Here is a 13,219-nt window from a genome sequence, read left to right on the forward strand (position 1 = left end):
CCCGATGCTGTTTCTTTTCTCACTGAAGAGCACCACCGTCTTTTCTTTCACCACCTACATCATCTGTTCATTCATTAGGTCTATCAATCACCTAATACATGCCAGGAAGTTTTCTACGAATTAAGATTATAATTGTATACAAAACAGATATAGTTTCTGCTCCTGTGTAGCTTACATTCCAGTGAGAGGGGAGCAATAGTGATTAAATAAAGAAGAGATATGAGATGATGAGAGCTATATGATTATTTTGGATTTAAATGGTTTGGGAAGGTTTCTCTGAGGAGTTGCCATTTGAGCTGAGTCCTGAATGACCAGAAGGAGGTTTACACGCAAAGATGAAGAGCAGAGCATTTCAGGTAGGCGAGACAGCTGGTGCCAAAACCCTAATAGTAACCCTGATGAATTTGACAGCAGAAGGCAAATAAACCTGGAACTGAGTGACTGAGCATGAGAGGTGTCTGTATTAGCACCCTGTAGCTGCTGTAACAAATTACCACAATCTTGGTGGCATAAAACTATAGCATTTATTTTCTTATAGTTTAGGAGGCCAGAAATCTGAAGTTAGTTTTATTGTGCCAAAATCAAGGTGTTGGCAGGCCACACTCCCTCTGAGCCTCTAGGAGAGGATCTGTTCCTTGCCTTTTGTAGCTCATCGTGGCTTCTGGCATTCCTGGCTTGTGGCTGCATCACTCCAATCTCTGCTTGGATGGTCACATTGTCTTCTCCTCTTCTATATGTGTCAAATCTCCCTCTGCCTCCTTCTTATAAGGATACGATGTGATTGCATTTAGGGCCCACCCTGGTAATTCAGAATAATCTTTTTATTTCAAGATCCTTAATTTAATCACATTTGCAACTCTTTTCCAGGGATTATGATGAGGATACCTTTTGGGCACCATTATTCAACCTACCACAGTGTCCAAGAGAAGCTTTAAAAAATAGCAAGGGCCAGATTCTAGTAGGGCTTTATAACATAAGGTAGGATGTTTAGATTTCATTTTAAGGAGATAGAAGCTATTAGAGGATTATTGCAGGTGTGTGACATGATGCTCTTTTGCTATAAAACAGTATCAAAATATTTTTTTATTGTACTTGTCCAAGAAGAAACATTTAATTAAAATTAATTAATTAAAAACTTAATTTATCCTTAGCAAGGAGTATTGTATACTAAGAAATAAGATTTTCTTGGGTAGAGTTGAGTTTTGAAGGGCCATAAACAATTGTAATATATAATATTTTTTCCTCTGCCAAGAACCAATTGTGGGTGATATTGCTGTCAAAGACTATTCTGGATGTTAAAAGCAGACAGAAATTTGGGAGGTGGGGGAAGAAACATTAGAAATAGGACTCCAGTTAAGTCCATTTAAGAGTCTATTTTAGTGGCCCAACTGTGAAATTATAGTTCTATGGGCAACCATGGTATTAACAACGAGAAGTAGATAGATTTAGGGTATGTTTTTGAGATAGAATTAGTTGAATGAACTTACTGATAGATTAACTATCTAGAGGGAGGAAAGAAGAATCAAAAAAAAGCTTACATTTTTTACTTGACCAGCTGGGCCATTCACAAGGGGAGAATTAGGAGGGAAGCAGATTGAGGGAAGATAGAAAGTGTTCTGTTTTGGGGCCAGGCACAGTGGCTCAAGCCTGTAATCCTAGTACTTCAGGAGGCCGAGGCAGTAGGATCACTTGAGTCCAGGAGTTCAAGACCAACCTGAGCAACATAGTAAGACACTGTCTCCACCATGATGACGCATGCCTATAGTCCCAGCTACTTGGATGGCTGAGGCAGGAAGATCATTTGAGTCCAGGAGTTTGAGGTTGCAATGAGTTATGATAACAATGACACTACTGCATTCTAGCCCAGGCAACAGAGTGAGGCCCTGTCTCAAAAAAAAAAAAAAATAAAAGATATCTGTCTGGTGAAAGTGTTCTAGTGTTCTATTTTGGCTATATAAGTTTGAGGTGCTTATTAGACATTTCTTTGGAGATGTCAGTTAGACAATTGGATGAATGGAGTTTGGAGATTCTGAGTGGGATTCTGGCTGAGGATACAAAGCTAGGAATTATTTGCATTTAGGTCATATTTGATACTCGATGGAGTTACCTATAGAGAATGTATATAGAGAGAGGCCAGCCCTTGGAGCAACTATTACATAGAAGAAAAGTTACCAGTGAAAGAAGGAAACCAGGAGAGCATGGTATCTCTCTGAAGCTAAGAGTTCAAAATGTTTTAAAAAGGAGATGGATCTGCTATGCCAATATAGAGAATGCATTAGTGAAATGAAGCCATTTGTGATTTTGACAATTTGACTTACAGTTTTAGGAGAGGCTGGGGCAGAAGCTTATTGAATTGCATTGTGGAAATGGAGACAGTGCTTACAGACAACTCTTTCAAGAAGTTTTGTTGTGAAGGGAGGCTGGGAAATGGAATAGTTCTTGGGAGAAGATATTGGTAAGGGAAGGTTTGTTAGACCCAGAGGATAATACAGTGAATTTCTTTGCTGACAGAATGATTAAGTAGAGAAGAGAAGCTAATGAAGGCAAGAGAAAGTGATGGGTAATTTTAGGAGTGAAATTCCTGAAAGAGCCAGGAAGAGATGAGATCTGGGGCACAAATGGAGCGAAGGGTTGGTCTTTACTAGAAATAGGGATGTTTTATTTGTAGTAAAACAAAGGACTGCGGAGAGAGAATTGAGTACAGAGGCTGACAGGTCATGGTTTGGGTGGTGGGGAGATGGAGTTCTTACCTGATTGCTTCTACTTTCCTAATGAAATATGATGATGTTGGGGAGGGAATGGGTGAAGCAGGTTTGGGAAGAGAGATTCAAAATGACTATTTTGGAAACATCCTGGGGAAACATATAATAATAGGATTGCTGGTCCATGTGGATTGCCCATTAGAGATTTGCAGCCATGAATGTAAATTGAGGCCAGTTGTGGTTATGTGTTTTTCCATAGACAGTTTCTTTAGCTCTTTGGGTGGAGGTGTGGCTAGCTGGGCTTAACCAGTTTGGGGATTTACCAGGGAAGAAAGAAGCAGGAAGAGAGGAGTGAAGGAGTTAGGAGTGCTTGCAAGGGGAAGATTGAAATGCTGGACCTTTACCCTAAGCTAGGCAGAAAGAGAAGTGACTGATAGTAAAACAAAGTAGGGTCAGTGTATTGGAGGGTCAGGTAATGACATGATGGTAGAATGGAAACACCAGGGTAGAACAGATGATCTGGAGAGAAGGTGGAGTTCACCTGTGGGGTGCTTAAAGCTGAAGTCTCAAGAGTTGGTATTAACACAAATAATCATGATGCTCAAGTCAGGGGTTATGATGAGAGTGGGTGGCTGAGGTAGGGTTGAAGAACAGATCATCAGAGATGAGGTGGTTGAAGAATTGGAGCTTCCATGTAGATGTAGAAGACAGCAAGAATGAAGACAGAGATGAGTGCAGAAAGGGAAACAGCCAGGTGCTAAGGTTATCAGTGGTGAGGGGAAAACAACAGAACATGTGTACATGACAGCAAGAAGGGTTAATGGGTAGTAAAGTCTAATGGCATGAACTTCAAGATGTGTAAGAGTTTTGAAAGAGGGTGGAGAAGAAATTGGAAGGTGAACTGGAGAGACACTTAATCCATCTCCGTATCTTTGGGATATGAACAGGGTTGTCACTCAAAGTAATTAACTACTCAGCTGAAATGGGAACCTATAGACGCAGGTCTTCATAGGAGCAGGGTGCTGGGGGCTTTTTGTGAAGCTAGGTGTTAACTCTTTAATCTCTTCATCATAAGAAGTCCCAGGAAAGATGTTAGTTATCAACTGGTTCAGAGATGTTTTGATATTTTAGCAACTGGTACAGCCATCCTTATTTATACTGGCTAAAACTAGACTTAAATGTGAAAGTAGAAACAACCTCTCCTTGAAGGGATAGTGGGACAACAATGCTTTAGGGTTAGCCTGGTGAAAGGAACATTCAGAGAAGAGAATATAATGCTGTTTGGTGGGGACAGATTTTGAATTCCAGAGGGCACAATGGCAGGGAGGGAGGGAGGTCTGGGAAGGTGAGAAATGGGGCAAATTGGCTTCTGGTGATGACTGAGGTGAAGAGGATTGTGGAGCATGCTGGGGTTAGTCCTGGTGACGTCTTGGGGGAAATCGGTTGCAGACTTTGTGCCAGCTCCTGTTGACTTAGTGGCCAAGGGTGAGCAAAAGTCTTCTCAGAGTGTCTGCAGCCCAGGTCATCTCCTGATGTCCAGCTGGAGTATAAAGGACTACTTGGGGGACTGCTCTTAGGTGGCCAGTAGCACAAGGTACTCTTAGGGCCTCTTCTCAGGCAGGATGGTGATGTAACCCTTGGGGGAGGGGCCTTCCGGTTGGCAGCAGCTAAGGACGGCTGCTTCTGGGGGCAGTCTTCCCTCCAGAATGGATCTGGACTCTGTGCTCTTCCCTCTGTTATCACTGTCATTGTCTTAGTGTGGATGCTCTGGAGTTTACATCCAGTTTCCTGATTTCCCTGGAAACAGTCTGCTGATTTTCCTGCTCCCAGACTTACATCCTTTTAGCTTTTCTCCCAATACTTGGGGAATGAGGAATGAGGAAATGTGTTCTCTTATTTTTTATTCATTTTTTTTTTTTCCTTTAAGAGATGGGGTCTTGCTTTGTCTCCCGGGCTGCAGTGCAGTGGCGTGATCATAGCTCACTGCTACATTGAACGTCTAGGCTCAGACAATCCTCCTGCCTCAGCCTCCCGGGTAGCTGAGACTAGAGGCGCTCGTCACCACACCTGGCTAATTTTTAAATATTTTGTAGAGATGGGGGTCTCACTGTGTTGCCAGCATGGTCCTGAACTCCCGGCTTCAAGTCATCCTCCCTCCTCAGCGTCCTGAAGTGCTAGGATTATAGGCATGAGCCACCATGCTGGGCTGGGAATTTTTTTTTTCTTCTCATGGTACAAAAATATTTATTAAGCAATACATCAGTACAGGAAAACACATAGCTTGTAGCTCAGCCTTTAAAACCAGAATATCCAGTGAAAAGTCAGTACAGATTCTTATTTTTACTTTTAAAAAAAAAAATCAGGCCAGTTGGGGGGCACTGTGGCTTATATATGCTAGGGGAAGGCCCCCCCCCCCCCCAGAATGCCTGACATGGGCTTGCTCCAGAAAAGTCTGACTCAGAAGCACCTGAGCGAGGGATCTATTTGGAGGAGGAGGGAGTACTAAGTTTGATGAATACAAGAAGTTGTTTCAGGAGAACCAGGTCCAGGAAAGTTAAGTCATTTTGTTTTTAACCTGTCAATACTTTACATCAATGCAGGAGGGAGTCAATCTTTCCAAGATTTATTCTTCTGTCATCATTAGCTGAGCCTATTGGCCTCTTGGGCCAGTGACATCCAGAACGATCCCAACCCTTGGCTGGAGGTAGGACCTAGTGCCACAGATTGTTCGGGGAAGTTGTCGTAGAAGATGACTTGCACAAGGAAGTCACCACTAAACCAGTGCTTAAGTCCAGTTCCTGGCCTTCTTCTTCTGCTCTGCAGTCCAGAGCATTTCTTAAAAGCCAGAAAATCTGGAAATGTGAGCAGCCTGTGGCATAGTCACCAGCCACTTCATCCTATGGTGCTGTCACGTTGTTGTGCAAGCCGCCATGTCAAATCCAGGAATCCGCTCCAGCAGCTGTTCTTCCACAGACTTTTCCAGCAAAGAAACATATTCATTAAAAATAGGTGTGAAGGTGAGTTTATTCTCTTCCGTGTCTTCAAATTCCTGGTAGTACTTGTCCATGAAATTTCTCTGTAGTAAGTGGAACTTATCCTCCATGATGATGTCCTCAAAATAGCCAACCACAGCACCAAATTCTGCATCAGAGGCGGAGGAGGACAATGCGAAGCTCCCATCCTCTACGGTGTCCACTGTTGCCGGCGTCGCTGCTTCCGCTCTGCTCCACAGGGCCCCAGCCCACATCCAGGGCTCCCCCAGGCGGAGACCTCACCGCCCCGGCCCGCTCACTGCCCAGCCCAGCCGGGTCCGTGTCTGTGCGCGACGCCTGGCCGGGAATGGTTTTTAAAATTCAAATGTGCTTCTATCTAATCCTACCAGGAATGTTGTGAGGATTAATATAACATATAAATGGACTAGCACAGTCCTCATAACACAGTATGTAGCCAAAAAAATATGCTCAGAGGCCTTCATTGGCAGTCCTTTGCCCAGTGGGTTCCTTTGAAAGGTGAAAAGATCTCTAACCATTAACCCTGGCTTGCCGTTGAGTCTCACCACCTCCTCTCTCATGCCTACTCATGCCACCTGTGCCCTAGTCAGACCACACCCCCTTGTTCTTGAAAAAGCTGGTTTACTCATCCATCATATCTTTGCTCATAGTCACGCTGGGCGTAGGGAACCTGCAACATTAAGGTGAAATATTGCCTTCTCTGCAAACCTGCCCTTGGTGGTGTTTCTTCTTTCCTAACCCCTTTTTCCTTCAGGGGCAATTACTCCCTTAGGACCTTGTGCAAACCTTATGTGTAGTACTCATTTCAGGGTCGTTTTCTCTAAGCTATTAGTTTCTTAAAGGCAGAAACTACAAGTTATTATTTTTGTTTACTCATGATAAGTATTTGTTGAATAAATGAAAATTCAGTGCATATTTGTGTTACGTTTTGTCTTTCTTTTGAGAAATCTAAATTATATTTCCTTTTTTAAAAAATTTAATAGTGGAGGAAAATGTTCTGATGAAGTAGAGGATGAGTGCAGAAAAATATTGGTGTCCATGCAGTTAGTTAGGATGGGAAGCAGACTTAATCCTGTATTTTTTTCTTTTTTTTTTTTTTGGAACAGAGTCTCGCTCTGTCACCTGGGGTAGAGTGCCGTGGCATCAGCCTAGCTCACAGCAACCTCAAACTCCTGGGACCAAGAGATACTCCTGCCTCAGCCTCCCGTGTAGCTGGGATTATAGGCGCGTGCCACCATGCCTGGCTACTGAGTGACTTTTATTACTTGAGTTATCCAGTGATTTTGCTCACCACCATCATTGTTTTATGAATTGTAATCATTAACGTTTTCAGTAATATGACCCCAAAAGTACAGATATCAAGCAAATGTGTTTCTGGTGTGTTGAAGTGTAATTGATTGGGCATTTTCCAGTGTCTGCTTACAATTGCAGGATTGGCATGTGGAACCTTCTGGAACCTTGGTTAAAAGTCCACTTCCTTTAGGTCTCTTCAAATGTTGGTTTCCTTGATCCTGTACTAACTATCTGATTAATTATACATTACAAAGAATAGAGATGATGTAAATCAGATAGCAGCAGTATGAATCTAATGAGAATGGGAAGGGCACACGTGAAATGAGGTGGCAGGAATGAGTCACTCTTTAGTGCAGATGGATAGAGAATGATGGTAAGGGGAGGGCTCCATGGGCTGCGGGTGGTGGAGGAGTCTGGGCGGTGAAGCGGACTGTGTGTGGTGTGGGTAAAGGTGGGTTGGGGCATATGGTAGACTCCTGCCTGTGGCTGGCATGCTCTGCATGAGTGACCAAGCAAGACTTGTTTTGGCACTTGGAACGGAGTCACTCACCCTGTTCCCCACTTCTTGCTATCAGGTTAATCAAAGACACAGTGTATATTTTTACACCCTTAGACCAGGGTATCATTCTAGTAGGGACATACTCTTCAGAAATAGCTTGATTTGTTTAAAAAAATGCTGACTCATAGAGTTGACTGTTTCAATGGCTTTTGGCTCTATATTAGTATTTTTTCTAAGGTAGATAGATGATGTCCAGAGTTTGGGATAGAGCCAGAAAGCTATTCCCTACTGTCTCTGAACTAAAAATAAAACTGAGAAGTACTATTCTGAAAAGAGGATGAAAAACCACTCTTGTGGGTCGAAGTTGTCCCAGTGACTTGGGTTAACTCAGGCCACAAACCTTTGATCAGGCTTCTTATGGGGAGTGTTTTCAATCTGCCAACAGACTACTAGAGATAGAGGTATAAACACTGGGCTCCACGTGGTTAGAGCCCGACCTGCAGTGCAAGTCTGCTTGCCTTCCTCTGACCTCTGCAATAGGTAACCGGTGACCTGGAGTTAGAGCTGCATTAGATGTTGGGCTTTAAAGGATTTATTTTTGACAGAAAACTCCAAAATAACAGTATCCATTCTATTTGAGATAATGTTTATTTTGGGGAGAGATGCTAGACAAGTGCCGGAAGAGGACTGCCTATGTTTTTTCAGGGAAATGATGAGGTTTATTTCCCCAACCTGTGAATCTTAAGTGAACTTGGTTGGTCAGAGCAAAGTGCTGGTTAGGCCACAGCAGGGTTGTGGCCCTGAGTAGATTGGCTGCTTTTGTTCTCTCCTCTAACTGTGGTCTTCTATGTTATCCCAATTGTACCTGCAAATGTGGGTGATGTGTGAAGAGTTCAGAGCTCATTGTAGGTACTCAGTAATGCGATGTATTAGCAATGGGAGTTGTCGATAGCAGATGTATTTTTATATTTGCTTAGATTATCTCAATTCTCAATATAACTTGTGACATAGATGAGATTTTACAGATGAAGACACTAAATCTCATAGTCACACAGCTAGTAAGTGGCTACATTGGAGTTTAATAGAGGCCTCTGTGACTCTGAAGACCCCTACACTGGCTGCTTTCTGCAGTGAATGTTCTAGTGATAGGTCAGTGGTGTCATATAAATATGCCAAGGATAGCACCCTTGGCATATTAGCAGGATCATGGCTGTCTGTCCCTAGAGAAGTAGCTGTGTTCCTGCAGGCAAGCACTGAATTGTCATAGGGTGGGGAGAGAGAGAGAATGTTGGTTCCCATTTTAGGGCAGTCTGTCCTTTCTCTGTTTATCTGTGGACTTCCTTTAGGACCTAGCAGAGTGGAGAGATCTGTTGGGTGTGTTGTTGACTGAAGATATTCTATGCTTATGGAGTTGAACTTTGGGGAATACCCAGTTCCAGGACGTTTGATCAGCTTTGCAGTCACTGGTGTGATTTGTTCTTGGGATTTCTGATGTTATGTTAAACTTCAAATCCCTGAGAGGGTGTAATGTCCAATAACTAAAGATGTAGGACTAGTTTCCGTGCAGTTTAACTCAGGCTTAAATAGTTATTGTGTCCGAGGCTAAAGACAAATTCATTCTAGTTATGGTAGAGATTGTTCTTCAGAATGAGGTAGATAATTCTGTGACATTTTCCAGTTCTTGCTCCAAGATTCCTAATAAATTATAAAGGCAACCTATCCTTTTCCTTTTTCTATAAGTGTCTTTTACTCTAGTTCATTAAAGATGAGAAAAGTTGGGTAACAGGAAAATCACTCAAGTAATGGTCAGATGATATGGGATTTAGTCAAATGTCAGCTATCCATCTGCACGGTGCTCTTTAGAGTTCTTAATTTTTTTCACTTTTCCTTTCTCTTATATGCATGCACACACACACTTTTTTATTACAAAAATAATACATGCTCATTTTATTTTTTATTCACCACTATGCAAATGAGGATACATGCTCATTTTAAAAATCTAGAAAATGCTGCACACAAGGAAGAAAATAAAAATGACTTACAATCCTTCCATCCAAAGATGAGATTATTAATATTTTGGATACATCCTTCTAGTTTTCGCTGCTGTGTGTATGTGTGTGTATGCACATATACTTTACAACAGAAATACATATGCACACACACACACACACACATAGGTACTGTTTTATCTACTTTGATTCTCTTCATAATTAATTTTTTACTTGTCTATTACCCCATCTCTATCCAAAGTGTAATTAACTCAGAAAGAATGAACTTTTAAGCAATAAAGAAATTCTAGAATGTCTAACTTATTTAAAGCTGCCACTTATTTCTAGACCTTCCTTTACTTTATTATAATCATTATCAGCATGAAAATTTTGCTTTTCCAAGTCCGAGTGGGGTGAGGGGATGTCGATGGCAGTCACTTGGCGTGGTGAGTGATCTCCCCCCTAGTTTAGATGGGAAAAATGGCAGGGGCCCAGGAGTGCCAGAGGCCAGGGTTATGGGGTCCAGTAGCACCATACAAAAGGGAACATATAGACCATCTCAATTTTTTATGTGAGGACACTGAAGTCCAGGGAAGTCCGGTGGCTTTGATAGAAAGGCTCTTCAGGCTGAGATTGTCACAGAGTGTGTGTCATAGGGTGCGGTGACATCTCAGGTTGCTGACGGCCCATTCTGTGATCTTTGCAGAGCACTTGCTGCCTCAGAATATAGTCTGAAAAACAAACCATGCTGTTGGCAGCTGCCAAACTAATGACTGAGGGAGTAGGCACAAGTGCACTGGGTGAGGTCAGGTCTGAAGGTCACTGCATTGATCTTGGAACCTGGAGTTTTGACAGGAGTCCTATTAGAAATGCCACTTAGTCACTTGTCTCCTGACTGCGTTATGGTAGGAGCACAGCCAAACTGTTGGCTAAATTTTTTGGATTAACTTTGAGTTTTTCTTAACATTATCTCAATTTTACTTAAACATTATCTCCAAATTATCTCAAAATTATGGTTGAAGAGAGGCTGTTGAGTATAAATTGCTACTGGACTCTGCTGATTTCCATCAGCTATGTGATTTGACTGACAACAGTGCGATCCTAGCCCACTGGGGTCTGGTGAATTGCGTCTGCTCAGCTGGAGCGTTTCTTGAGCTGGAATTGAAATGCACGGCCCTTTAGTTTCCAGTGTGATACCAACACTCAGGCAATCGACTTTTGCTCTTCAGTCTCCAACAGGGGGAAAATTATGAAATAAAATGGGGATAGCCCAGGCATCCTCAAGATTCAAGCCCATAAATATAAATAACTCTGATTAATCACATGCAGTCTCTTTTGCCTATTAAATCTGTAGTCAACTGGGTCAGTAAGTTTCACACAGCTCTTAGCTTCCCAGCCTGTGGCTGGTGGCAATGCTCTGTGTGCCTTGGCCTTTGGAACGTGACTTAGGGTCCTTTTCCAGTGTGGATCCAAAATCAGTTTAAGTTATAATGAGTTGTAGGGGGAGAAAAGTCACCTGCAAACAACCCCAGGCCCAAGGGGGAACAGAAATATTAAAAACACTTCTGGTATTGGCCTTTAAGAGGCTCTTTCAGTAGATACTCCCTGTTCTTTGTTACGGGCTAGTGAAACTGAATGGGGGGGAAGGTCATTCAAGTATGTAAGTTCAGTACATATTTATATCCAGGATTGTCCCTGAAGCATTTGTTTTCCTACCATGGAATCCTGTTTTTGATTGTGGTTGGCATTTTGGCGTGTTTTCTCATGTAATTTGTTAACTCTTTCCCCCTCTTCACATTATGTCCTTTATTCGTACTTTTGTCTACTCATTATGAACATGGCTAATGTTGTCCTTCCTAGAGAAAAAAACAATTACTTTTATTTTTGTTAACCTAAAAGGCATCCTCCACACTGTGGCTAGGGTATTTCTTTCTTTCTGAAACAAAAATTCCATCATATCATTGTACTGAGTAAAACTCTCCATTGACTTTTTGTCTCTATCCTGTCAGAATAAAGACTTTGCCAGGAGGAGGTCATGTGTGCCTTGGCACCTGTCTGGCTCTCTGACCTTGTCTGGAACCCCCTGCCCACGTCCCTAGTCTGCTGCAGCCGCAGTGGCCTTTCAGTTTTTGAAGAGGCCATGTTTATGCATGCTAAGTGTCGTTGCACGCCTGTCCCCTCGGCGTGGAAGGCCCTTCTCTCAGATCCCTGTGTGGGTGGGTGGCTCTTCCTCCTCAGTTACCTTTTTGCCAAATCGCTTCCATGAAGGTTTTATCTAAAGTAGAGTCCTTCTACCCCCAGTTACTCTCTAACTTATTATCCCATCATATTCTTTCATAGCACTTGTCACTTTCAAAATATTCAATTTTTAAATTTGTTTACATGTTTTTTTTGTCTCTCCCAATCCGTGAGAGCAGAGGAATTCTCAGCCCCTGGAAGAGTGCTGGGGACCTAGCGGGCCTTCAGCCAATGCCCAGGGAGCGCGTGTTGCGTTAACCAACGCTCCTCCTTCCATCTTCTTTACTTGGGAAGGTCCTTGAGTGATATTTTCCTGAGTATTTAAGGGAACTCTTGCTTTGATTATTTTCTAAGAGGGTACAATTTTTATCTTTCCCCCGCTAATGGTAAGTGTGTTTTTGTTTTTTTGTTTTTTCTTTTTTATATACTTCCTATTTTACAGGTGAAAGTAAGTTTGTTTTTTATAAGCCAGTTCCCAACTAGGAATTTTGAAGGTTTTTTTAGGAGTGGCAGATAGATTTTCTTTAAATCTAAGCACAGAAAAATGTTCTCATTGTTTCTAGAGCAGAAGCAGCTAGCATTGCCACATTTTTTTTTGTGGGTCTGTTCAGATGAGGCAGAATTAAAATAAGAATTTTCTTTTTCTAAGGCCTGGACTGTGTGTGTTTATCTGATTCTAAATTCTTAATCTTCCTAAGAGCCATGGGTCGTTTGTTTCATCCACAGTGTATATAGCAAAATCCAGAAGTTATCTGGTAAGCTCCATTGACATAGAACACAGGAAGGAAGGAGGAAAAAGGCCTCTGAATAGTTAGAGCCAGAATGTTGAAAATCCAAATGCTAAACTGCTAATAATAGCTCCTTTTGCTTTGCTCAGAGCTGTTTATTTGTATTTGAAACACAGTTTCATCTAACTTGGCTCTCATTTTTCTAACCACAGTGGTAACAAATTATAAGTGAGTTGGAGAGCTCAAAGATCAACGGGGAAAATTAGCATTAGCCTGATAGTTTGCAAGAATAGAGGGAAACTTTATAAAGCAGATAGAGGAAGATTTCATAGGGGAGCAGTCTGTGACATAGTAAAGGGGTTAATAATATTCTCCTTTCTATTCCTGAGGGCAATCACCCTATCATAGCCTGTACCTATGGATGGCCCTAAATCATCAATAATTGAATTCATGGTTAATATTCTTTATTTAAGAAGACGAAGTATGACTTGCATTTTTGAAATATGGTATTTTAATCCAAAAGAGATTAGCACTTTTTTTTTTTTTAAACTCTGAACTCCATCCAAATGTAAACTCTTGGAAGGCAGGGATTTTTGTGTTTGCTCTCAGTTGTATGCTCAGTGCCTGGCCCAAGATGGATGATCAGTAATAATTATTGAATGAAAGAATGAATGCATGCCTTTATTATCCAACAGTACTAAATAAATAAGACATTGAAAGAATGCCACCTTAAATGCATGAGGGTTTTTTTCCTCTATAT

At 41.8% G+C, this 13,219-nt stretch overlaps 1 protein-coding gene and 1 pseudogene across 1 annotated transcript in view; one reads left to right on the forward strand and one right to left on the reverse strand.

The window, feature by feature from the left end:
* GPD2 (glycerol-3-phosphate dehydrogenase 2 (mitochondrial)) overlaps window positions 1-13,219 on the forward strand; it is a 139,075-nt gene that overhangs the window by 9,874 nt on the left and 115,982 nt on the right. The gene's annotated exons all lie outside the window — the stretch shown is intronic.
* LOC105807384 lies at window positions 5,414-5,949 on the reverse strand (annotated as a pseudogene).

This window comes from Propithecus coquereli, unplaced genomic scaffold, assembly GCF_000956105.1.
Source record: "Propithecus coquereli isolate 6110/MARCELLA unplaced genomic scaffold, Pcoq_1.0 Scaffold157, whole genome shotgun sequence".
NCBI lineage: Eukaryota > Metazoa > Chordata > Mammalia > Primates > Indriidae > Propithecus > Propithecus coquereli.